The sequence below is a fragment of the Echinops telfairi genome, unplaced genomic scaffold (assembly GCF_000313985.2).
Source record: "Echinops telfairi isolate 266 unplaced genomic scaffold, ASM31398v2 ScPeMD7_4;HRSCAF=17, whole genome shotgun sequence".
Classification (NCBI taxonomy): domain Eukaryota; kingdom Metazoa; phylum Chordata; class Mammalia; order Afrosoricida; family Tenrecidae; genus Echinops; species Echinops telfairi.
In genome coordinates, this window is record NW_022103900.1 from 33,764,541 (window position 1) to 33,792,106 (window position 27,566).

The following is a 27,566-nucleotide window of genomic DNA, read 5'->3' on the forward strand; positions in this document are numbered from 1 at the left end:
AGTTTAACCTGTCAATTAGGTAGCAGCGTAAAGACCTCTCTTGGAGGTGCAACCAAGATATATAGCTCTCTGAAGGCCAGCCTCTCTCTCTCTCTGCCTTCACTTTCCTGCCTGCTGGCTACCCTGAGAACTGCTGGAGCCCTGCCATGTATCCAACGACATTAGATCCACATGACTTTGCACCCACTGATCTGTGATCTTGCTGCGTTCTGCATCATTGCATGTGACCGAGTGAGTCAGAAGAGGGACTTATGGACTAGTGTCAGATTTATGGACTTGAGTCTACTAAGCTGGGATGTTTTCATCATATATAATTCCTTCTTGTTATAAAGCTCTTTCTCAGACATGCATGAGTGTCGCTGCATTTGTTTCTCTAGTCAACCTGGTCCAACAGTAGCTCTGGGGTTTACATTTCTCCATTTTGAGTTTGTTTTGTGCATGGGGTGAGGTATAGGTCTTGTTTCAGTTTTCTGCAGATGGAGATCTAGTTTCTCCAGCTCTGTTTTTTGAAGAGGGGATACGTTCCCCTTTAATACTTTTGGTCATTGGTAAAGAAAATGGTTGCCTGTACTTGGATGTTTTCATTTCTGGGTTTTCTGTTTTGTTCCAGGAGTCAGTACATCTATCCTTGTACCAAATGCCAGGCTGTTTTTATTATTGTGGCTTTGTAGTAGCATTTGAAAATAGTCAACACCCATTTCTTAAAAAACAAACAAACATTCAATAAGAATTTGGTAATTAGTGTTTCCATTTCTTGAAAGATTGAAGTTGGGATTTGGATTGGAATTACATTGTGTTGTAGATTGCTTGAGATAGTATTGACATTTTCACAATATTAAGTCTTACTACCTGTGAACATGAACATGGGATATTCTTCCATTAGTGCGGGTTTCTTGTAATACTTTTCTGTAGTTTTCTTTGTACAGGTCTTTTGTTTCTTTGGTTAGGTTTATTCTTAGCTATTTCATCTTCTGTGTGGCTGTTGTAAATGATATTCTTGTCGTGATTTTTGTGGGTGGGAGGGAGTGGCTCTCTTTGCTAGCATATAAGAATCTGACTGATTCCTGCTTGTTACTCTTGTATCCTACTACTTTACCAATCCTTCAGTTGTTCCCCACAGTCTTTGTGTGGAGTCTTCAGGGCTCTCTCTCTATAAAATCTTGTTGTCTGCAAACAGAAAGAGCTTCACTTCTTCTTTGCCCAATTGTATTACCTTGATTTTGTTGTGATATTTAATGATTCTAGCTAGACTAGGAGTGGGGTAATCACAGAAGCTTGTGTGGCCCAAGAATTGTAAATCCTAAAATCCAGATCCGAAGTATGGAATGGTATCACAGCTTAAATTCTGAACACCCAGTTTGCAGAAAACTCTGGGCAGTGGAAACCCAAAATTCATTTGCAGGGTCCTCACATGGATTAAGCATCTGGGGAGTCTCCTCTGAACATAGATGAGAGATGGGAATAGCCTCACTAACAGACACAGTGCTGTAAAGTTGATTGTGGCAGATGTAGTTAATATAATGCCTTATCATTTGATCACCCTTTTGGCTCATTTGAAAGTGTTTCAGTTTTCAATATATTCTGCTTGGTTTTTGATTGTGGTTTTTCTGTTTTGCCTAATCATTATTTTCAGGTTTTTTTTTTTTTTTTTTGCTTCCTATCAGTGTTTGTATAAATTTCTGTATATGAAGTCCAGGATAGGTGGATCCATAGAGACAGCAACCGGATTTGCAATTACGTGGGGGCATAGCTGGGGGTGATGAGGGGAAATGGGCAGCTAGCCACAATGAGTACGAGAAGAAAAGGTTTTGAAATGGATTGTGATAATGATTGCACAAACTTCTCAATATAATTGAAAGATAAAGTTGTATGATACGTGAGGCATTTTCCAATAAAACTATTAATAAGAATAAGAATAATGATAGGGACATCTTTGTCTAGTTTCTGTTTCAGAGGACATATTTTCAGATTTTTCCCACTGGATGTGATAGGCTGTTAGGTTTTTGTGTATGGCCTTGTTATGTTGGTGATTTTCTATTCTATTCTTATTTTGTTGAATGTTTTTAAGGAAATGAGTGTTAACTATTTTCAAATGCTTCTTCGGCATCTATTGATATAATCATGTGGTACTTGTTCTTTGTGTTGTTTATGTGGTAGATGACAGTGCTTGGTTTTGAATATCTTACTATCCTTGGATCCATGGTAGGAAACCCACTTGGTCTTGATGAATTATTTTTTGTTAGTTGGATTGTATTGGCCAGAACTTTGTTGAGCTATTTTTTGATCTATGTTCATGAGGGATATTGGTCTGTAGGTTTCTGTCTCGGTGGACTTTTTTCCTGGTTTTGATATCAGACTTGTGCTGATTTCAAAGAATTATTTTGGGAGTTTGATGTCCTTTCTGTATTCTGGAACAGTCTGCGTAGAACTGGTGGCAGCTCTTTCTTGACTACTTGGTACAATTCCCCATGGAACATTTGGTCCTGAGATTTTCTTAGCTGGAAGTTTCTTGATGAAACTTTTCAATTTCTTCTCTTGTTATGGGTCCATTCAGGTTTTCTGCTTCATTTTCACCACTAATTTGTATAAATAGTGTATTTCTAGGCATTTGTCTATTTCTTCTAGGTTATCAAGCCTCTTATCAAACTTGCCTTTAGTAAGGCTGCGTTATTATTCTTTTTGTTTCATTTGGATCTGTTGTGAGCCCACACTTTTTATCTCTAATTCTACATATTTGCATCGCCTCTTTCTTTCCTTTTGCTAAGTTTGTCAATTTTGTTAACCTTTAAAACAATCAAATTCTTGTCTTGTTGATTTGGTGAACTAATGGCATTGTATCTGGAAACAGATTCTTGAAAACTTCTTTTGGAATATCTGAAGGATGTACCTGCTGCCATCAAGTCAATAATGACTCATCATGACTCTACAGGACATAGTAGAACAGCTCTTTGTGGTTTGTAAGACGTTTTACCAGAGCAGACAACCTCGTCTTTTTCCCTTAGAGGGACTGATGAGCTTGAACCAGCAACACTGTGTGATATGTGATTATACGTAAACCTAACACTCATAATGCTGATCTAATGAACCACACTTTCATTTCTTATGACAGAGGCCAGCACTTAGCCAGAGGAATTCACAAAGCAAAGACAAATGAAGAGAATAAGCTCCAATCTTGTCAGGGATGTAGCTACTTGTCCTGGAATTGAGAAGAAATGCTATTCAATTTATCCACCTTTTGAGTTCGCTTTGGTGTCCTGGAACACTTCCAACTTGGATAATTACATTCTGCTGATCTAAAATTCCCCTGTAGTTTCCTTTGGATGAGCTAGCCTTCATTGCCTCCTGTACGCATCATAGCATAGTGTTACTGGCATCCACTGATTGCTCCATTCCACAAAGAGCTGGTTCTATTTTACCACGAGGAAAGAGATCCCCTGGCAGACACACAGGCGGCAGGTCTCTGGTTTCTTCAGTGTCGAAAACATACATTTAATGGATTAGTAAAATTAGTGACTTGAAACTCTAGGTAGTGGAAGAATTTAGTAATTTTCTAAACGGCATGTCATGAATTTAACTCGATATTTTAACAAATAAATGATCTTTCCTAAAGTGTGGTATCTTTAACCCCCCAAATAATAGGTTTTTTTTCTGTTGCTAAACACATAATAATATCTTGGATGGCATATATGAAAGCTATAATATAGGATTTCTATGACAATATTTTTGCCTTTATCCAAAATAATAAAACTTTTTTCTCATAAATTTCATAAGGCACTACTGTTTTTTCTTCTGGAAATATTCACTTTATTAAGTAGTCTAACACCACCTTCATGTGAGTGCTTGTGTAATAAAATAGAAAAGGACAATATTGTTGTTTATCTAGCAAGTAAATACTGCTATTGGTGGGCAATTCTGTTGAAAAACTCAAGGTCAATTTGCAACAAAGTGATCTTTTAATCAGGTATCAGAATAATGGGTTGATGAAATAAGCTCATTGGAATAATGAATGCAAGGAAAAATGTGGATATTGAACAATGATTAAGGTTGAAGTTGAAACTTGTAGAATTATTCTTTTTGCCTAATTAAAAAAATACATCAAAAAGTTACAAAACTATCAGCTTATTCCTGATTTACAAATTTCAAAGGTGCCGCAGCCAAAGGGAAGGGATTTTCTAGTAGTAGGGGGCTGTGTTCTTAAAATTCATCAGAATTCACTTTACTGGAAGAAGCAAAAAAGAACTGATTTTCTTTAGTAAAGAAGTTGCTGAGATGCAACTTGGTCCAGGACAGACTCGATGAACCCATATAAGAAAGTTACTGAATAATTCTCAATCAAAATATATAACTTCCAAAGAACTCTTCTCCCTTTCTTCTCCTTGGGCAGAAGGAAAGAGTGAGTGGAAGCCTAGTAATAGGAAGAGAAGGAAAGACTGTTCGTGTTATTTGATCATTTTTAATTCTGCTGAGCCAGCGGCACACGGAGGAGGCACGGGGTGTGGTGGTCGAGTTCCACGAACAATTGCTGTGGAGTTTATTTGGACTCATACTGACGTCATCTACCAACCCTCTAGGACAGAGAAGCACTGTCCCCAGAGACTCCCAAGGGTGTAAAGCTTCATTGACACAAACAGCCCCACCTTCTGCCAGTGGAGTGGCCAGTAAGGTAGCACTACTGAACTTTGGGTTAGCAGTGAGCCCTTGAGTGCTGCGATGCCAGGGCTCCAGTGATCTGGCTAGAGACATGTGATCATATCTATCAAGTGCAATAAAATCCTGCTAGGTAACAGCCAAGATTGGATTGTGTTTGAGGGTCAGATGGAAATCTAGAATGACCTTCTGCCTCTCTTCTCCTTTCCTTAGTCTTCGACGGATACCCGCTTTGCTAGCCGTGTGAAAACATACACAATAACACTATCTTTCTGCTTGATGCCAAGAGCTTCCCGAGAGACCACACTCCTCCGTTTACCGAGGGCTGGGGGATTAAACATGCGCAGGCCTCCTTTGTATTTGAAGTGTAAGATATTGATATCAGTGCTCTGGGAACCAGGCATGATCTGCAGTGAACAGCTCGTGCCTGGCTCCAGGAAGTCTACCCGGCACAGAGATGCATAGGCGGAGTGGAGAGGGGCCAAGGGAGGCTTTTGCTCTGGGAAAGCAAGGATTAAGTCATGAATTAAAGCAAGTAAGAGGCTCTTGGCCTAGTCCTTCCTGGTGGATATATTTCTGTGCTTTGTAATGGATTTGAACTTTGAGTTAGTTTTACCCTCGGTGTAGTAACGGGTTATTGTCAGCTGCTAGGCGATAGCCTTGTTTCTCTACCATGCTGTCTTCTGCGAAACCAATATCCCCGTCTCCCTCGCTCCTTTAGAAGCAGTTGGAATTCATTTGCATGGGGTTGCTTCAATCAGAAGCATGCCCAAGCCATTTTGGGTTTTTTAAGCCTCTCTTATTATATTCATTGTGTTTCGCAAGAAGCCAGAATTCTCCTCATACTAAGGAGCGAAACCCAGGATGGTTGAAATATTTTACGAGGCCTGCTGTATTTATGGAAAGAGACAAAACACACAGAAGATGTTTGGTTATTAAGTGAGCTCCTTAATCTCCCTGATTCTCAAATGCATTTTTGTTCCTTCTTTGGTATTTTGCAGCCACTGAGCAATATACATTTCTCATTGTTTGTAATTCCTGCTTCTTCAGATGGGAACAAAGCTCTACTGAAGGCAGGTTTGCCTTGTGCCTTTAGCATAAGAATGCATGACACTTCTGCATATGCTGTGTGTTAAGCTTAACCAGGTTAATGCCCCCTTTGCAGAGGCTTTTGGAAAAGAGTCCCAAATTGTCACATGTAAAGGGACATTTCAGTGCTGATTTTTATTTCCATAAGATTAAAAGTGAAACATGTAACCACCAAGCTGGTTTATGTCATCCCCCTGTCGGAGCCAGTAGTCATGCCAAAAATTAGATATTTGATAGGTTTGTAAGAGAAACAGATGCAGAAGGATGCCATTCCCACAATTTAGACTCCTTCTTATCTTTAAGCTAGAAAGAACATTCCAGATGAAGAAAATCTATTTTATTGGCTTTAAAAAATAGCAAAGAAAATGTAGGGGGGGGAAAAAAAGCTAATGTAAAACTGATGTCATTCTTGGGGACTTATAAACTGATAATTGGTATTTCTAACGTTAAAAAAAAGGCGTTTGAGACATGCTTACTTGATGTTTTCATCTCTGCTGCATTTACCTCCGTCATGGAGTTATAATGGATGGAAAATACCCACCAGATCGAGTCACAGATAGCACTATGTGAATATAGGCAGGAATAAAAGTACCGAAAAAGTCATAAACCCCTAAAAGGCTAAAACATCCAAAAAGTATTCTCTCAGCTTTTTTTTTTTTTTTTGGGAATCATTTTGTGTCCTGTTCTTTTTATTTAATTCTGCCAGCTGTCTGCTAAACAGATCTAGCCAGGTGGGGCTTACAACCCATGACTGAAAACCGCCAGTGCAGCTGTCCAGCTTGCCCGGAGGAAGAATTCAGACACATGGTAGGGACGGAAAGAGTGTTTTGTTTTCAAGAAAGTAGCTACTGTACCTTCTCTGGGTTCCGTTTTTGTTCTGTTTGCTTGAGTTAATCCATAACTTCCTGGGTTTTATGGGGAAATACAAGGCAAAAAAAGATCCGTTTAAAGAAATGAGTATCTTTTGGTTACAAACCAGTTTAATGTATTCTATGCTCCCTGAAGTGAGTGCTTTATCCTTTATGCAGTTGGGCATAAAGTTGTCTTTTTCTCAATGTTAAATATTGTTGTTGTTGTTTTTCTCCACTTATGCTGCTTCAAATTATTAGCGAACCGTGATTAGCCTTTATTTCCATGTATCCCATAAGTAAGTAGGTGCCGGTTGGCACGGCTTATTCGTGAGCAGAGGAACAGAACAGGCGTCTTTGCACTGCATCACCAGTCGACCCCAAATGCCGAATTTCTAGTCAGCAAATGGGAGCTTCGCTGGGTGTGTTGGGAAGACAGAGTGGTGCTAACAACCAGCAGGTTGCCATCTGATCTACAGCCTCACTGATGACCGACCAGCACAGAAACCAGTCACTTTCCCGGTTTCGTTGACATCTGTCAATTCAACGGATCTCAAACTCTGAGTCAAGCATGCCTCAAATTCTCATTTACGAGCTCGTGAAAAAAGTGCGGCAACAGTTAGAATTGGTCTTGGTCTTTGGTCGCAGCACCTGTTGTAGAGATGTGATACTCGTATTCAGGATTAGGACACTATGCAGACTGTGGCTGGACTTCTGTCCCTCTACCTTGGGAGGAACCTGGGCTGCCAGCGGAATGAAATAAAACAAAACCACTCACGGCTGGTCAGTTGATTCGGACGCATCCTGCTGTTCTTCAAAGACGCAACTGGAAATCCAGAACTAGGTGACATGGGGGTAAAACCTAGACGACGCCCGTCAGTCAGTAGGGATGTGTATACTCACCACTGACCTGTCAGGTGCTGTTTCTTGTTGGCTTGCAGATTAGGAGGATGCTGGAAGCGATGCCACCAGTATTTGAAATGCAAACAGGGTCCCTCATGATGAAGCTCCAGTGGAGCTTCCAGACTTAAAAGTGGGAAGAAGGATGTGGTGATCTATTACAATCTTAAAATAGTAGCAGGACATTGGGATAGTGCTAGAAGATGAGGTCTCCGATTGGAAACTGATCTGAATATGACTGCCTTCTCAGAGTAGAGTCCAACTCCATGATGTGGACCGTGCAAAGCTTTTGGGATCTTCATTGGCTGATGTGGCAAAATTCAAAATGGGAAGAAACAGCTGCAACAACCACTAATCATCAGATTATGGAAAGGGTGGATTTAGGAAAATCAAAAGTTGCCTACAGAGAAAGGACCTTATGTGGTATGGCTCTCCTATCTGTATTCGGAACCTCCCACCAAATGTCTGAGTGGGAGTACACAGATAGGGTGCAGAGGACTCTAACTCAGAGATTGGTAGGTTTCCCCGTTGTGCTGGGAATAAAAGTGAGCCATCTCAGAAGCAGAAACAGAATAAAATGACCGGCTTGAAAGGAGAACCACCAGAGGAGTGCATGTGAGATCCCTGCGTGAAGGTGACGGTAGCAGAGGCACCAGAGACTGCAGCGCCGATACCATGAGACAGAGCAATGGAGCTGCACCGAGACTGTGAGGCAGAGCAGTGGGTGGGTGTCCTGGCACATGGAATAAAGCAACAAGCCAGGGAACACATGGCTGAGTGGTTGATGACCAGAGGGAGACATGCCTGCCAGCATGGCTGAGAAGAGGCACTGTAAGCAAAAGAACTGTATCCTTAACATTTTGTAAGCTGTTAGCTTCCCCAATATACCTTAGAATCATGAGTATTGTTGATGGGTTCTGTGTAGTCATCACAATGAAGTATTGAACCCAGCAGAGAAGTAGACTACTGGGTGAAGGATGGTTGGTGGTCAGAATAAGGGAAGGAAGGATGGATGCTGAAGGCTTGGCTGACCTCTACCCGATAGAAACAGCCTTGTGCTAGTGGGGATTTGGACATTCTTTGTGTAGGCAGAGGAGGTCAGATACAGCTAGCACACCATTCCATTGTGCTCAAATGTGAACATGGAATGCATAAAGACCAATAGCCTAGGCATTCCTGAGCAGAAATGGACTGGTATGACACATTTTGAGTCGGAATATCATAGGGTTTACTGTGCTAGAAATGACAAATTGAAGAGGACCCTCAAAGAAATAATTCTGAAGACTAAAGCTCACCTGACTGACGTCATAGCATTTTCAATTGCATCATAATCATGCAACAGCTGGACAATGAATAAGGAAGATTGAAGAATAATCGATTGTTCTTCCACCTTTGATCTATGGTATTGGTGAAGAATTTTTTTAATTTAAATCACTTTATTGTGGGCTTGTACAACTCTTATCGCAAACCATATATATACCCATTGGTGAAGAATATTAAGACTACCAGGGACTGCTGGAAGAATGAACAAAGGAGCCTCTGGTAGGCTGGGTTGTCTAGAGAAGCAATGCTAATGACACTCATGTATGTATAAGAAAGAACTTTGCATCAAGGAATAAACATATCCACAAGGCACCCAAGTCTAACTTAAGTGCATGGGTCCAGTGATAGCTAGAGCCCTCTTCAGCCTCACGTAACTACAGACAAATGATGCATGACGCAGGTGAAGCAGGGTGCGAGAAGATCACAAGCTGGTGGGTGCAGAGTTGCGTCAATCCAAGGTTAGTGGAAACATGGCAGAGCTCTGAGAGCTCACAGGGTTGGGTGGCTCCTATGTGGCTGCCCCTGGAGGTAGGCACAGCGTCCACCAAGTAGGAAGGTGAAGGAACAGAAAAACAGGAGTGGCCCCCAGTGTCTCTCATAAAATGGCCACACTTCCCAGAAGGCATCACCAGGCTGTGACCTGATTGACAGGTTGGACTCCACCCCTTTGTAAGTGCAAGTTGACATAAAATCTTCAGTCAGAATGTTCCTTAATACTAAGGATGGTGTGCTAGGCAGGGTTCTCTAGAGAAAAAAGACCAGGACACTTATGGTGATATATATAGATTTATATTGTCAAAAAGAATACAACAGCAAATTAGTCCCTGTTGGTCAGAGAGCTCAGTTCAGCTTACTTTCGCGGGACAGTTAATATACTGAAGGTCTTTCTAACTCACAGGGCCACCGGCTCAAGGCCAAGGAGGCAGACCATGGGAAGCTGACGTAGTGAGGTGTGGCAAAGGTCAGTGGAGCAGTAAGGTGAAGCAGTCTCAGCCAAGCCTCATGATGTAGCGATGCAGAAAGGTGGGCTGGAGCAGACATGGAAGGGTGGGCAGGGCTTGGCGTGGAGCAGTCCAGCCTGGGGACAGTACATTGTGGTTCCTTGGTTGCCTTGGCCAGGTGGAGCCGAGCACTTCAAGGCCCACAGGTAGCACGGCACACAGGTGAGGCAGAACAGCTAACTCAGGCAGCATGGTAAGCTGATCACCAGGATGGCAGCCTCGAAGGGCCATTTATCTTGGTCATCCTCCAATCAAGCTGTGACCCGATTACACTCTGCCCACATGTTCCTACAGTAGCCTAGTTGGCACAGAAAACCTAACTATCACAGATGGCAAAATTTCACCTCTTAAACTTTGGGCCTAGGAGGAGGGACCAGGCCCTGGAGAAGGACACCATGCCTGATGAAACAGGATCAGTGAAAAAGAGGAGGGCCCAAGGAGATGGATGGACACAGCACCTGCAGGAATTCACTCAAACCTAGCAACGGTTGTGACGATGGCTCAGGATTGGGCAATGTTCCTTTCTGTTGTGCGTGGGGTGACATAAATTGAAACTGGATGGCACCTAACAATAACGACACATTTGCACGCGGGGGTTTCTGGGTGGTGCAAATGCTTAACATGCTTAGCTGACAACCAAATATGTTGGAGGCCGAAGTGTATCCTGTCCTGAGCAAAAGGAGCCAAGAGAACACAGTTCGTCTCAGACCTACACCAGGTTGCCATGAACTGCAATCGTTCTGCATAGCAGCTGGCTCCTAATTCGTCAAGTATGTAGGTTTAAAAGAGAATGAGACTGAATGGAGTGGTAAGATATTCTTAGCAAGGACACATCTCACCCTGTAAACGGATTAAATCTTAGAGCCGATTTGACGAAGAGCTCAAACGAGGAGATCAGTGCTGTCCGTTGCCTTCTTCTGCCACTTATAGGGGCCCCAGGAAACAACATGCGCGTCTGAGTGGTAAGGTTCACAGTGCTCTCCAGAGGAAGCAGGCAAAGCCGAAGGACCATTCCAGCCGCCCGGGTTTCCTTTTGTTATACAACAAGGCAAAACCAAAAAGAAATGAGGGCCTTCCTCCCCCCTCCTACCCAATCAGGAAATCAAAGTGCAGATGGAAACCCAACCCTCATAGTTATTTGATAAATAATTAAAGAGGAAGATTCAGGAATTTGGGGCAATACTGGCATATATGGTTAAATGATCACAAAGCACAAATGAGTAATGGCATTATTTAACCCTTAGATGATTTATACATGAGTTTAAATGTTAGAAGGGAATAAATTGATTGAAGACGTGTTAATAAACCAGGTTAAAAGAAGTAAAGCATTACTTCCCGTTAGCCCTCCCTGCTACCCCTGAAGTGTAGATCAGATCCCTGTTCTACGACGTCCACTTTCTCCTGATGTTCCGCTTCCTTTAGACTTAGCTGTTTTTGTACAATCTGAGCGGCCAACATCCCACTGCAATTGTAACTCTCCAGTTAGGTAGAAATAAATATCAAGAGAAAAGATCACCAACACTGTACATATATAATTATTCTTTGTATACTACATTGGTAGTAGAAAAGAAAAAAGTTCAAAAAAGAATATCTTAACTGCTGCAGATGTAAGAAATGGTGTTCTTAGAAAAAAATTTCCATAACATTTTCTCCCTTTGAATTTTCCCCATCTTGTATGCACATTCGTATGAATCTCTTTGTATATGAATTCTCTTTAAACAAATCTTTAAATGTGGATAATAGTGTGCAGGCAAGCAAAACCATAATGTGTACATTTTCTCTATATTTCTCCGTTTAGGGATTGATGAATTGAGATCCAAAAGAATAAATCGCATGGACTTTTAGAAATAGGAATCTGCATATGTTTAGGCTAAGATTTTAGAAATCTTTCTAATCCTGTGGTCAGAATGAGCGAACATGGAGGAGATAGGAAATTCTTCTCCAAAGTTTCTCCTTCAGTGAAGACATAAACACACAGTGTAAACCGAAATTTCAATGAAGAGAAAAAGAAGCTGTGTAAGTTTTAGGATGACTTGCTGTTACAGACATTCAGATATTGCATGTCCTCCTGTAAGCAGTAATTTCATAAAACAATAAATGTTTCTTAAATGACTGTGTAGCACAGTTAATCTGGAACCTGCTTGTTCCCCTTGCGGTTTTGTAAAGGAAGGACAGATTATCTTCCTCAGTTTTCTGTCTCCCTCTTCAGAATCCTAACCTGTCATTCCAAGACCTGTTGACGAGCCTTTGCAAAAATGGCTTCCTTTTTTCTAGTCCCGACTTCTCATTTAAAGATCCATGAACTAGATTTAAATATTTAACATTTAAACTATTTCTCCATGAAGAAAATTATCACTGAATTTTTATCATGCTTTAAAAATAACCGTCTGATAAAAATAATGGCATATTCTTAAAATTGCCGAACTAAAACGTGCAACATGTGTGCCCCATGTGCTGCATGGAAATATAAATGTACACCTTTCATACTTCAGTACGAAAGGAGCACAAAGCAGAAGAATCTCACAAGTCTTCCATCCTCATGCATTTACTCTGGCATCCTCATGATGATAGCCCAGCGCACTAACAGTGTGCTTCTGTATCATGCAGGTAGAAGAGAGAATTTGAGGCTCATTTAACAGTGTGAATTTTCCCCATGTATCACAATTACAGAAACACCTGTGCTTTCTAACTTTTTGCTGATCGACTCTGAAAATTCACTCTTTCAGTAACTGCACCGTCAGTACCCGTAGCTTCCACATTTCACTCTATCCTTTTCCATCAAGCTTCCCTACTTCCTCCCCTTCTCTTTTTCCCCTCTCCCTGTTTTGTCCAGTTATTCTTTTCTTTCGTTTGTTTAGATTTATCCTCTCTCGTCATTTATTAGGGTAAGTCAAAAAGCATGTCCACCAGGGTTTCAGATCACCCATGCATGTGTATGTCCCAAACAAATGCGTGGACGCATTATCTCTGCAATCAGGAATGCCCTTGTCTCAGTGCAATTGGGATGCCTTCCAGAAAAGATGCAAGGAAACCCCTCAGGCATAGAAATGGGAGTAGTGATACCAGGAGGGTAGGAGGAAGGTGGGGTGAGGAGGGGCCAAGAAACCACGGGGGAAGGGAGACAGAGGTCAGTGTAAGATATGGAAATGAAAATAATTTATAATTTATCAAGGGGTCATGAGGCGGGGAGGTAGGGAGGGAGGATAAAAAGAGATGATACCAAGGGCTCAAATAGAATGTAAATGTTTAGAAAGTAATGATGGCAACATATGTACAAATATGCTTGAGATAATTGATGTGTGGATTGTTATAAGAGCTGTAAGAAACTCCAATAAAATGATCTTAAAAACGAAAACAAGGGAAAAAAAGAAAAGTTGCAATGAAAAACAAGAATTTTGAGATTAATACCCATTGTTTTACAAAACTCTTGTGGGTATTTTTGCAAATACTAGAAGCTTTGCAACAAGATCGTGTGCGACAGGGAATGAATGTTGTCCCACATCAAACAATAGCTGTTAGGTGAACAAACATTTTAAGGAAGGTCATGAAGGATGCAAAGATTAATCGAGAGGACGACTGTCAGCCTCTATGTGTTAAGAAAACTGGTTGACATCCAGAAATGGATGAAAGAAGACCATCTGTTTTAAACATTATTATGGTGAATTAGGTGGGGTTTTACATTTCAGGTCATTGATGTGGTGTTCAACAGTTTAAACCACGTACCCTACTCGCTTTCCCTACCCTTTCTCCTTTGATTTATCTTCCCTCTCTCGTGGGTTACTCTCTTCCCCTTCACCCAAGTGTCAAGGCTCCAACATATTGCTTCATCTTCCCTTGCTTCCCCTCCCCTCCTTGGTAATCTCCAAAGTCTCTTCCTTTTGGGATGTAAGCCTGGTCTCCTGCAACAGTTGTCCTTTCTTGATGGACTCATTGCACGAAGAGTGATGTTCTCTAGGTCGGTCCATGTCAGTCGGTGCTTCTTGGTTCTTCCAGCGATTCATGGTATTCCACATGTCTAAGCACCAAGGCGTCTCTGCCAATTCTTCTTTTGGAGGGCATTGAGGCAGTTTTTATTCTGCTATTGTGAACCCTGCTGTGATGAGCACGGTTGTGCGTGTGCCTGTTCACGCCCTAACTCTTCTTGAGGGCACATCCCCAGCAGAGGAACTGCAAGCCTGAGGGACGGAGAGTCCCACTTGTGTGAGGTAGCACCTCATTGCTTTCCACGGTGACTGCACTTCTCTACAGTCCCATCAACAGTGTATGAGGGTTTTAATCTCTCTGAACTCTCTCCAGCACTTGTTGCTTTATGTCTTCTTTAATTTGCCTATTGGTGTTAAGATAAGGCAGTGGCTCGCAACCTTCCTAATGCCACGACCCTTTAATACATGTTGTGTTAATGCCACTACCCTTTAATACATGTTTAGTTCATGTTGTGGTGACCCCAACCATAAAATTAATTTTGTTGCTACTTCATAACTGTAAGTTTGCTACTGTTATGAATTGGGCAACCCCTGTGAAAGGGTCGTTTGACCCCCAAAGGGGTCATGACCCACAGGTTGAGAACCGCTGGTTGTAAGGTGACATCTCACTGTCGCTTTGATTTGCATCACCTGGATGGCTAGTCATAGTGAGCATTTGGATCTCATCTTTAATGAACTGCCTGTTCATGTCCTTTGCCCACTTAAAAATAGGATACGTGTCCTTTTTTGGATTGAGATATTGCAGTTTTCTACAGATTTTAAACATTAGTCCTCTGTCTGTGGTGTCATTGCCCAAAATTTCCCCCCACCGCCATTCTTAGGATGAAGTATTTTGTCATCTACTGTGTGAGTTTTCTGTGTTATATTTGATATTATGTCTATGCTCTGCAATAGGGCCTTTTAGTTTGTTCCCATTTTTTCACTGATGATCTTTATAGCTCTGGGATTTACCTTTAAATCTTTGATCTATCTTGAGTTTCTTTTTGTATATGGGATACAGGATAGGTCTTGCTTTGTTCTTCTACAGATGGAAATAAAATTTTGCCAGCATCATTTGTTGAAGAGGCTATATTTATCTCATTTACTTATTTATTTGGCCCTTTGTTGACTATCAGTTGTCTTTAGGTGGAAAGAATGAAGTTGGGACTGGTTCAGAATTGTGTTGTATTTAGAGATAGCTAGTGCAGTAGACTGAGTTTTCTAGAGAAACAGGACACACATATAAACATATATGAAAGAACTTTATTATCAAAAAAGAATTTTATCTTGAGGAAGTGGCCCAGTCAAACTTAAGTCCATGGGTCAGGTGCTTGCTTGAGACCCTTCAGACTCATGCTGCCAGTTGATGACGCAGGAAGCTGGGAGATCACAGGCTGGTGGGTGCAGAGTTGCATGTATCCAAGGTGTCCAGGGACATGGCAAAGCCTTGACAGCACTCAGGGTCATCCGCAGGCATGAGACACAGGGCCCAGTGAGGCAGGAAAGAGAAGGGGAAGAGTGAGAAAGGTCCCCAGCATCCCCCACACAAAAATTTTTGTTTTAAAAGCCACATCCCCAAGGAGATATCATTAGGCTGTGACCTGATTGATAGGTTGGACTCTACCCTTACCGTCACACAGGTGCAATTTATATAAAATCTGACCATTGCACATAGTATTATCATTTTCACAATTTACACCTTCCTATGTGTGAACATGGACTATTCCTCCGATTATGCAGGCCTCTCTTGGTTTCTTGCAGTGCTCTTCTGTAGTTTTCGATGTACAAGTCTTCTGTTTCTCTGAAGAGGTTTACTACTAACTATGTCACCTTTCGGGCAGCTATTAAGGATAGTATTATTTTTATCAATTTCCTTTATTCAGACTCTCTTTGTTAGTGTACAGGAATTTTATTGATTTTCATATATTAATCATATATACTGCCATAGTATGGGATTTAAAAAATTATTTTCAATATTTTCTGTCAAGTCTTTGGGATTTCCTATGTCTAACATCGTATCATCTGCAGTTAATGAGATTTTCACTTTTTCTTTGTCTATTTGGATTCCTTTGATTTCTTTTTATTCCCTAATACCTCTGATTAAGACCTCCAGCATGATGTTAAATAAGAGTGGTGATAAGGGGTCTCCCTTTTCTGGGTCCTGTTCACAAGGTGGATGTTTTCAGTTTTTCTCAATTGAGTGAGATGTTGGCCATTGGTTTTCCATATATGGCCTTAGATGTGTTGAGACATTTCCCTTCTATTCCTATGTTGTTAAGGTGTTTTTATCAGGAATGAGTGTTGGATATTGTCATAATGCGTTTTCTGTGTTGCTTGATATGATCATGTGGTTTTCAGCTCTTGTTTGTTTATGTGCTAGATTGCATTGATGGTTTGTCTACTGTTGAATCATCCTTGCATATCTAGTATGAATCCCACTCAATCATGGTATATGTGTGTGTGTATCTACCTATCTATCTATCTATCTATCTATCTATCTATCTATCTATCTATCTATCATCTATCTATAATCTATCTAGCTATGATACATTGCTAGATTCTTTTGGCCAAGGTTTTGTTTACATTTTGGCATCTACATTCATAAGGGCTATCGATGTGCAGTTTTCCGTCTTGGCGATATTGCGGATGGTGTCGGTATCAGCGTTGTGCTCACTCAGTAAGATGAGTTTGCTTTTTGTTCTGTACTCAAGAATAGTTTGTGTGGACTTGGCGTCAGAGCTTCTCTGAACGTTTGGTAGAATTCCCCAGGGAAGCCGTTTGCCTCAGAGCTTTCTGTGGTTACTGGAAATGTCTTAATGAGCAGGTCTAGTTCTTTTTTGTTATGGGTCTGTTGGGAGTTTCTATGTCAGTCTGCTTTGATTTGGTTAGACAGTGCATTTAAAAATTTTATCCATTTCATCTAGCTTTTAAAATTTAAGAGTCTTTTGTACTTGCGTATTATCTTTTTAGTTTCACGTGGTAGTGCTTTGATGCCACCCTTTTCATTACTTATTCTTGATATTTGCATATTGACTTTTATTTTACTTTGTGAAGTTCTCAGTGGTTTATCATTTTATGAATTATTTTATAGAAGTAATGTGTTGTTTTGCTGATTATTCTGTTTTCCAATTATTTTTTTCCTGTTCTAATTTTTATGGTTTCTTTTGGTAGTAGAAGGGTTATTTCATTGCTCTTCTACTTGTTGAAGATGCTGGATTAAGGTGTTGGTTTGGGTTTGTTCTTCTTTTACGATGTACATTTGTGGCTAGATCTTTTCCTCTGAGTGCTGCTTTTGCTGCCCCAAAGATTTTTGTATGTTGTTGAGTTAGTTAATTGTGCCAACCTGGCGGATAAACACATGTGGGGCTAATTGAAAGGCGGAAGGATAAATGGGTGGTGAGCCTCGCCTTTCTAGTTCTGGGGTCTCTTGCTTTGTGATGGTCGTACCAGGGTGCAGCTGCCTTAGCAGTTCCCTGCTTCAGCTTGCAAGATTGACTTCCTACAAGACATCCCCAAGGAGAAGCCACATGAACCTACCCCGATGCAGCCCTGGGTGCTGGAGCAGCCATGTGGAGACCCCAGCTAGTGCTGAGATGCTTACACGTTCACTGACTCAGCTTTCCTCCTGCAGTCGGCATCACTGCCACTGTTTTGTGAGGTGGAGGACTTTGTGGACTGGTATTGGGTTAATGGGTTAATGTTGGACTTGTGGGCTTGGGCAGCATTGGGTTGGGATGTTTTTGTGATGCACACTTTCTTTACATAAACTCTCTTATACATAAGTTGCTGTGGATTTGTTTCTCTAAAGTACCTAGACTAATACAGTTGTGTTTTGTTCTCATTTATTTAAAGGAATTAAACCATTTCATTCTTTATTTCACCATGTCCTCAGTAGTTTTTAAACAATGTGTTGTTCAGTCTTTATGCATTTGGTGTTTTGTCCTTGTTCTTTCTATTGTTGATTTCTAATTTTATAGCATTGTGGGCTGAGAAAATGGATTGTACAATCTCAATATTTTAAAATTTATTAAGGTTTGCTTTGTGTTCTAAATGTGATCTATTCTAGAGAATGTTCGATATGTAGGTGTTATTGGTGCCCTCTGTGTATGTTTAGGAGGTAAAGCTGATTAACTGTGTTGTTTAGTTCTGTGTCTTTCCTGATGATTTGTCCTTCCTCTTTGAATGGTGTATTGAAGTCTCCTTATATTCTTGTTGTATTGTCTATTTCCCTCTTCAGATCTGTAAGTGTAATTGATGTATTTTGAGTATCATTCATTGGATGTGTATACATTTATTATAGTTATGTTTTCTTGTTCTATTATTCCTTTAATCATTACATAATGCCCTTATTTGTGTCTCATGATGGATTTTGCCTAAACGTCTATTTTAGCAGGGTTTAATATTGACAATCTTGATTCTTTTTTGGTTGCCATTAACTTGATATATTTTTTACATCACTTTATTTTTAGTTTATTTTTGTCTTTGTATCTAAGTGTGTTTCTTGTAGGCAGCATATTGATGGGTCTAGCTTTATGATCTGGTTTGCTACTCTCTCCCTCTTGACTGGTGCATTTAATCCATTAGCATTCAGTGTTGCTATTGATATATGTGGATTTATTGCTGTCATTTTGCTGTTCATTGTGTGTGCATGTGCGTGCGTGTGTGTGTGTGTGTGTGTGCATGTAGTAATCGGTTTTTTGATATGGTGCAAATCAAAGAGTTCATAATTCTTCAGGGAAGGATTAGAGCGTTAGAAACACTGTCTTTGGTTGTGGATAGACCCATATGGAAGATAAGTTGAGAAATAATAGCTTCACATTTTGATCTTTTTGTTCAAGATGGTTTCTAATATTGCATAGCAATATTTCTTTCTTCTCTCATCTTTCTCTTTCCCTGGTTGAAATCCAAGAACTATCTTTAAATCAAAGGTAATTTGTTTGTTTGTTTGTTTAGTTTTTTGGTTAGGGGTGGGGTTGGGAAGGAGAAATGGGACATTTATTGAGAACTCAAACTCATAGCTGGCAAGGAATTAGATATAAACATAGTAGATTTTAACCTAGCCCAATTTCTCCAAGACTGTATGCTCAAGTGGAACCTCTGCAGAAAGGATCTGTCAGGACTCGTCTGGTCTGCACTCCTGCTGCATCTCTGGCCACCTCTCCTCTTGCTCTTGGGCGGACCCCAAACACAGCACCAGTCAACACTGATGGGTTGTCCTATCAAATCCTGGCCATTGAGTCCCTCTTTGGCAGGCTGAGTCTCCTTGTATGGTTCATACTCAACTAAAGCTACCGGTTCAGGTATCCTGTACACCTCTCCAGGTAGAGGTGGATATTTTTTATTTCTCCATACTATGCACATTTGTCATGGTGGATATTTTTTATTTCTCCATACTATGCACATTTGTCATGTATGTCTTCTTTGGTGGCTTCCTCATGAGCTCCAGTGACAAAGAGAATCCAGCCTTCAGCAGAGTGCTGAGGTTCAGGGTCATCGCTATCCTGCTCCACGCTGTCACAATCGCCAGACATCCAAGCTTGAGAACTCTCCTTGGAATGAAAGCCATGGGCTTTCTGTTTCTTTGCTTTTTCTTTCAGTCGGTGGGTGATTTCCTTCCCATTTTCACTCATGATGAAGTCTTTGCCCTCATCCTCAGGAAGATCCCCAAATCTGCCATCCTTCCTTCGTGGTAGCTCTCATCGTTTTTTTGTAACTACTCACCTGAGCTTATGAAGTCTATGAAGTTTTTATTTGCTAATGTACAGGAAAACACCGCTTAATGATGCAGCTTCTCAAAAAGCATTCACATTATTCTATAGAAATAGTATTTAGCGGCATTTTTATATTGTATCCATTTCCTCTAAAATAATAATAATAATCTGCAGGCTCCATGGCTGTTAGTTCGATGGAAACAACTAGCCTTGTGTATCAATTTTACTTCCCATTAAGATTGCTTGTCAAGTTCATTTGGAGAGGCAGACCTTCCCCAACCTTCCCATGTTGTACTGTTTACCGGCTGTCCTGTATTCTTGGGTACAGCTCTGCTTGAATCCTGTTACGATTATACTTAGATCTTTCTATTGGTATAATGGAATTTAATGAGAAGGAAAGTGTGCTTTCAGTTTGCATTTTTAGAAGGATTTATGGTTAGATTTAGGGTATGTAAAACCACATTTGCTCCCAAATAAGCAAAGCGTTCATTCAGCAAAAGAACAAAATGTTCCTACCTCAATCAAGAAAAGAAGAAACGCTTTGACAAAATGTTTGAAGTATTGCAACATCAACACATATTTTTATGAACCCAACAAGCTTTCCACCTTTTGGTAACCCGCCACCCCCCTGCCTTAAGTTCTGTTATAACTTCGGTGCACTGATCATTTTCAAATCCCACACTGAAACCAAGGCAGGGTGGGGCTGCATCCTGAGACATCTGTGGACCAGAGGAGCTGGCAGGGACCGCAGAGCTTTCCATTGAAGTGACTGCTCAGAGCCTGGCTGCAAGCTCATTTGACCTGAGGTAACTACTTCCACATATCAGCACCTTGTCACTGATAGTCTTAAAGATGTAGACATTGAAGGGAAAGGGATACCTGCTTAAGGGGGGCCCAATCCCCTCTCCACCCCACCCCCGTTCTTCTACCACCAAGTCTTTAATATGAAAGAGAGAAAGAAAGCCAAGCAGGAAAAGAATATAGTAATAAAGCAAACAGGATTTAAATTAAGGCACTGGTTGGCTTTGGTTACTGGTATTTAACTACATGACAAATTTCGAAAAAATTCAAAGCACATGATTACCTAACTTCATAAGAATTAGTCTATCTGGGTCAGTTCTTCTGACTGCACTGTATGGCACACACATTTATAGGATTTGTTGGGAGATGGCTTGCAAGTAATTTGTGATTCATAATCATTTTCAACTGATTTACTTAAAAATAAATTAGAGCAGAGGATTCAAGGTTATTCCGATAATAATTTCGTTCTCACTTGCTGATATTCCCATTTGCATTCTTGAGTGTATGAGAAGAGGGTGGAGGTGTAGCTAATATCCAGGGGATTGCATAAATCCTAAAACATCCCTGGAACCATATCCCACGTGTAAGCATCATCTGCCATGTGTTTTTCAGTGGGAAGAAAAGCTAAATGCTGAGTTCTACTGCCTTAGGATTTGGATTTCTAATGTACTCTTCTTACACATACGTATTCTCATTGTACTCATTGATAGTGGAGAAAAGGGTGTGATTTTGCTAACAATCTAACAAGCTCTAAAGACTTTCCAGGAACTAGATCACAGCCAAAGTGGCCCAGAATAGTCAGTAATGGTATATGCTATGGGCACTTTAATATAGATTTCAAAATATTCGTTATTGGTAAGTGCAACAATGATTAGACTAAATGATAGATTAAATTGAATCTAAAATCTGGGAATGATACATTGGTTCCTAAGATAGACTTGTTGCTTTAAAGATATTTAAAGAAATAAGCTCTTTCTTTGAAAAATAGCCTCTAAGTTTATTAGAGATAAGTAAAACTTCATTTACTTTCTTTTGCTGCACTTTGAACAAAAATATATATTCTAATAGGTCCATCTAGCACGCACAGGGAGCCCTGGCCAGGTAGTGGGTTACGTCTTAGGCTGCTCAATGCAAGGTTAACAGTTCTAGATAAATAAATAAATATATAAATAAAGTCAAACAAACCAACTTTAAGTCTTAAAAGTCTACAACCTTGGAACTCCACAGAGACAGTTCTGCCCTAGGATGAGGTGAAATGGATTCTTTGGTAGGTCTTTGATTCTTTTGTTATTTTTGTTTTTAGATCTTGCTCTTACAAAAGTTATGACCAGACAATTAAGGCAAGAATTGCTTTTCCACATTTATTTCTGTAGCACCTGTAACAGTAGAACAGTGCCTGGTATATAAGGAATCAATATTTAATACATATTTCCTGAAAAAAGGACAAAAATGGTTCCTGGATGGCAGCAACATTTGCATTTGATTATGGATCTAAAGATGGGTGGTTTCATCCAACCCGTCTCTTCTATGTGGAAGAAAGATTTGACAATCTGCTTCTATAAAAATTACAGCCAAGAAAATGTAGGGATAGTTCCACTCTGTACCAAATGGAGCCATTACTTAAGGTAGGAACAGGGAGAAGGGAGAGACTTGGGGTTAGGGGACAAACATGGAGGGTTTAACATGAGCAGGAAAAAAGGGGGGTGGGGAAGCTTCATGGATCAAACCCCAAACCCTCCAGATTCTTTACTCCTCAGCTCTAGAGATGGGTCAGACTGGCTAAGAAAGGAGAAAGCAGCAAAACTGAAGTGGATTTGGAATCTGTAAAGACATATCAGTTCATTTCAAAAATTGGGATCACTGGGAGTTGAAATTAACTTGACCAAAACAATTTACTTTGGTTGCTTTTCCTTTTAATTACAAAATGGATAAAATACTCTGAGTCTCCCAGGAATAGTATGTTTCCTGTTTTCATAGCTTCCACCACTGCCACAATCATTCTTTTTGACTAGTTGGTGAGCATTGCTCCTGACGATGTATATCAGAGTAGACTGGAGTAGGGTTTTCAATGACTGATTTGTCTGAAGTAGATCCCTAATACTATCTTCTGAGATGCCTCTGGATGAACTTGAACCTCCAACCTTTTGATTAGCAGGCCAGTGTGTTAAACATTTGCACTACCCAGGAGCAGCATCGATAGTTGTTTGTAGATATTACCTTTCCCAGAGCCATTCATTTGGTGTAAGGCATTGATTCTTACTTTCTTTAGCAAAACAGGATGACCAGATACCCTGATCTCAGCATGATCCTTCTGATTTCTTGACTTATTTGGCAAAGGGAAGGTACAGGTTGAACTGTTTAGAAAAGATAAAGGATTGTATTTCAAATGTTGAAGGCTCTGGCTCTTACACATGGTTTCAAAGGTGATTGAACACATAAATCCAATGAAGACAGAGTCTACAAAAGCAGAGAAACCCAATCTGGTGAGTGCCCTAAGTGTGAACACACCACACCACAACCATGTGGAAATCGTAGGCTGTATCGGCACAAAAGCTTCTCTTTAACGAGAGCAGCGCCATTGTTCTTGTGTGTCTGATTTGGTAAACATCTTATAATGCTGATTCATCAGTACTGAAAATCCAATAATAAATCACCACCAATTTAGCACAAATGCCGGAATTCACATCACCAAATGTACTATCGCATCAGCTGAAATTCAAACGTGTCGCTGAAAGGTACATTTCATCAGCAAGCAATTTAACTCATATCAAAGGAATTTTTACCCTGAGTGAGTGGCAACTGGCTACTTTTGGAAGTGGTTAACGATTGGGGGAAATGAGTCATGGTAGTTTCACATAAAAAGGTAATAATCCATAATCCTGCATGTTTTTAAAGTCATTTCCTCAAATTCCACAAGAAACAATATAAAATAACCTACTACTATCTTTGTATCTTAATGTGTGCAGTCACAAAGCCCTTTAGATAATTGGCACTGCTTCAGTAGTAGGCCAAACTTTCAAGTTACAAACACTCACAAAAGGTTTACGTTATGAGAGGCTGCTTTGGAGATGTACAGATTTAGTTTGTAAGTACAAAGTGAACATGCAAACCGCCTTATTTTGTGAGATTCACAAACAACCATCATTCAGATTGATTTAATGTGTAGCGTTTTATCTTTAAAAGTGTTAATTAGAAAATGGGGACAGTTCTCTGAACACTTACGGGTAATAAATAGATCAAACACAGCACCCATGCTTCTGTGATGGGACTTCTGAAGGCTTTCTAAAGGCACTAATACAATTGTCAAAAAGACCACAGTGTACATATTTAATAGTGCTACCAAGCTACAATTACCTTTTTAGGACTTTATTGCTAAGTTTTCTAATATTCACTGTACTAAAATAAACTGAGATTTCGTAAACTTTTATTTGATAGTTTGAAGTCTTCATCTAAGGTATTTTTTTATCTTAGATCCCCCTGCCTTCCCAACCCTACACACTCTTCCAGAAAAAAATCATAAAATTACAGTCTAATAACATAAGTTATTCAGTGAAGAAAGGGCTGTAGAATTACACAAGTGAAAATATTAAGAAAAAGAATTGTGATTCTGGTATTTTCTTTTGAGTGAGGACACATATATAATAATTTCGTTAAAAATGTGCCTCTACTTTGAAGTTGTATCTATAGTTTGATAAGATTAGACATGCGGGCATTATGAATCACACGGTCTAGGTTTTAATCCAGACTTAGGCATTGCCCAGGCAGTTAACCTCAGGCAAGTGACCTTGCATCTGGGTCTCAATTCATCTGTAACATGTGTAAAATCACAGTCGCTTTCTAAAGTATCACAAATAAACAAATAAAACCCAATGCCAAATAAATAAATAAAGATGCTAGGCCTTCAAGTGAGTAGATCTCGACTCATCTTGAGTCTGTAGGACAGGACAGAATGGCCCCAGTAAGTTTCTAAGGCTGCAATCGTTACAGAAACTGCCACATCTTTCGTTCACCAAGCAGCAGGTGACCACAAACTGCTGACCTTTCAGTTGGCAACATAGCATTTAACCATTGTGCAACCAGGCTTCTTCTTTTTTTAATTTAAATCATTGTATTGGGGGCTTGTTCAACTCTTATCGCAATCCATCTATACATCCATTGCATCAAGCACGTTTGTACATTCGTTGCCCAATCATTCTCAAAATATTCGCTTTCCACTTGGGCTCTTGGAATCAGCTCCTCATTTTTTCCCTCCCTCACAAACCCTTGATGTTTTATAAATTATTATTTTGTCATGTCTTACACTGTCTGACGTCTCCCTTTACCCACTTTTCTGTTGTCCATCCCCCAGGGAGGGGGTTGTATGTAGATCCTTGTGATCAGTTCCCCCTTTCTATCCTACCTTCCCCTTACCCTTGTGGTATCGCTACTATCATTATTGGTCCCAACAGGTTTATCTGTCTTGAATTCCCTGTGTTGCAAGCTCTTATCTGTACCTGTGTACATGCTCTGGTCTAGCCCAATTTGTAAGGTAGAATTGGGATCATGATAGTGCAGGGGGAAGGAAGCATTAAAGAACCAGAGGAAAGTTGTACGTTTCATTGGTGCTAGAGGGCTCTGTAAATTATGATGATTGGCACAATTGTCTTGAATCTGATTTTCACTAGACTTAGTTAGATGGTTATTCTAATATCAGATATAAAAATATTTAGGCAAAGCCTTTTCACATTTATGTGACAAGCAAACACACCCAGTATAGGATTAGGACTCTCTTGACCTTTGAGTTTCCAAGGACCTCGCTTTCCTCTTCTCTTTAGGCACACACAAGCAGGAATCTAAACCACAAAGACAAACCAGGTTCTGTTGACTTGATTGGACTCATGAGGAACACAGGGAACTGTCTTCCACTGGGTTTTCATGGCCCTGTCCTATCGAGAGCAGCTCCCTCGATCTTTTTTTCCATGCCATCTCTGATTGGGTTTAAACAACCAGCATTTTGGTTAATGGCCTACCACTTAACTGTTTATACCACCCAGGCTCTCTGTAGCAGGAGTATTCAGGGGGCTCACTCATTCCGTGAAACACTTCCTTTCTAACTCGTCTGTTGATGCTTTATTACTACATCTCCTCTTCATTTGTCAACCATCTCGTTATCCAACATGGTGTATTTATAACAACAGCAAAAACTCCACTAAATGATTGTTTTGCAGATTAAATATGTATGTGTGGAAGTAGAGAATGCAGAGGTAAGAGTAATGCTACTTATAAAGTGAAGGTTAAACTCAAGTTATGTGGGCCATAATTCTCAGTATTTTGACAGTGATGTAGTGAGATAATATGGCAACTATTTAATGATGCTGTTATCCTGAATTTTATGATGTGATATGGTCCATTTTTGCATCATGTGAATTTTCACATAATGACCTAGTCTTTGTAATCTTAACAATATTGATAAGTGTGCTTTATCTTTATTCACTATTTTCACTTACATACTAATATATAGAGATTGCAAACAGTATAAAATGTTATTATTATAGGTTGAATTGTGTCTCCCCAGAATATGTATTAACTCGATTAGGGTATGATTCTTAGTATTATGCAATTATCCTCCATTTGGCGATCTGATGTAATAATCTCTGTGATGTTAATGAGGCAGGCAGGAATAGTGGTAGTATGTTAATGAGGTAGGATACAATGTATCGGATTAGATTGTATCTTGACGCATCTCTTTTGAGATATAAGAAATTGACCAAGCCAGCAGAGAACAGAGGGTCTTTCCTGCCACGAGATAGCAGAGCCAGGAGTGGATAATGTCCTTTGGACCCGGAGCGCCCTCATTGAGAAACTCCTAGACTCAAGACCAAGAACTTCCCCCCAACACGAACAGAAACTTGTCCTAGAACTGGTGCCCTGCACTTGAAATTCTAACCTCCTAAACGGTGAGGGAATACATTTTTGTTTGTTGAAGCCATCCACTTATGGTACTTTTTTTTAAAAAACATTTTATTAGGGGCTCATACAACTGTTATCGCAATCCATACACACATCAATTGTGTAAAGCGCATTTGTACATCATTCTCAAAACATTTTCTCTCCACTTAAACCCCCGACATTAGGTCCTCATTTTTCCCCTCCCTCCCCGCTCCCCCTTCCCTCATGAGCCCTTGATAGTTTATAAATTGGTATTTTGTCATATCTTGCCCTGTCTGACATCTCCCTTCACCCACTTTTTGGTTATAATAGCACTGGATCAGATAGTTATCCAAGGAAATTAAGTTTGTTCCATTGTCCAAGTTTTGCTGTCCCATTTTAATGTTTGCATTAGAATATCTGTTCTGGAATCTGCTTGGACTCTCATTTCTTCTAGTATCTGGACTTTGCCAAGTTATTAATGCCATCCACTCTAAGGTAGAGAATTCTACCCCTGTTCCCCAGGTTTATAACTGGGTTTCTCCTAATCTCTAACAGACGGACAAACCTGGTACATGCCTCCATTATCTCTGCCTTCTTGGATCTCAGGGTAACTTTTTCTTGGTTTCTTCAGCAGGACACTTAATTCTAAATAGTACTAACTGCCTCTCTGAATCATATCTGTGTTTTGTTGTTGAGGTAGTTGGTTTATTGTGCCAACCTAGGTGATAAACACATGTGGGGTTAGTTGAAGGGTGGAGGGATAATTGGCTCGGTGAGCCTGGCCTTTCTAGTTCTTGGGTTTCTTGCATTTTGATAGTCAGACCAGGGTGCAGCTGCCTTAGCCAGTTTCCTGCTTCAGCTGTCAAGGCTTACTTCTTGCAAGACATCCCCGAGGAGAAGCCCCATGGACCTACCCCGATGCAGCCCTGGGTGCTGGAGCAGCTGTGTGGAGACCCCTGCCAGCACTGAGATGCTTGCACACTCACTGACTCAGCTTTCCTCCTGCAGTCAGCATCGTTGTGTCTGTTTTGTGAGATGGAGGAGGATTTTATAGACTGGTGTTGGACATATGGGTTAATGGACTTGTGGGCTTGGGCAGCACTGGGTTGGGATGTTTTCTTGATGCACGCTTAACCTTTATATAAAACTCTTTCTTATACATGAGTTTCTGTGGATTTGTTTCTCTAAAGTACCCAGACTAACACAGTTGTCCAGTGAACTTCCTCCCAGTAACAGTAAACCAAGCTGTTCTTGTAGTGCCAGGAAGAATGACAGGTTCCAGCTTCTTCCAGAGGACAGTGCCAATATGGTTAGCTGGGCTGTGCCTGTGCTTATTACTAACCCCAAACTCATTCTCAGACTCTGTAGCATTGA

General features: G+C 40.4%; 1 pseudogene; it reads right to left on the reverse strand.

The window, feature by feature from the left end:
- Positions 1 to 4,856: 4,856 nt before the first annotated feature.
- Positions 4,857 to 19,409, reverse strand: LOC101639850 (annotated as a pseudogene).
- Positions 19,410 to 27,566: the final 8,157 nt, after the last annotated feature.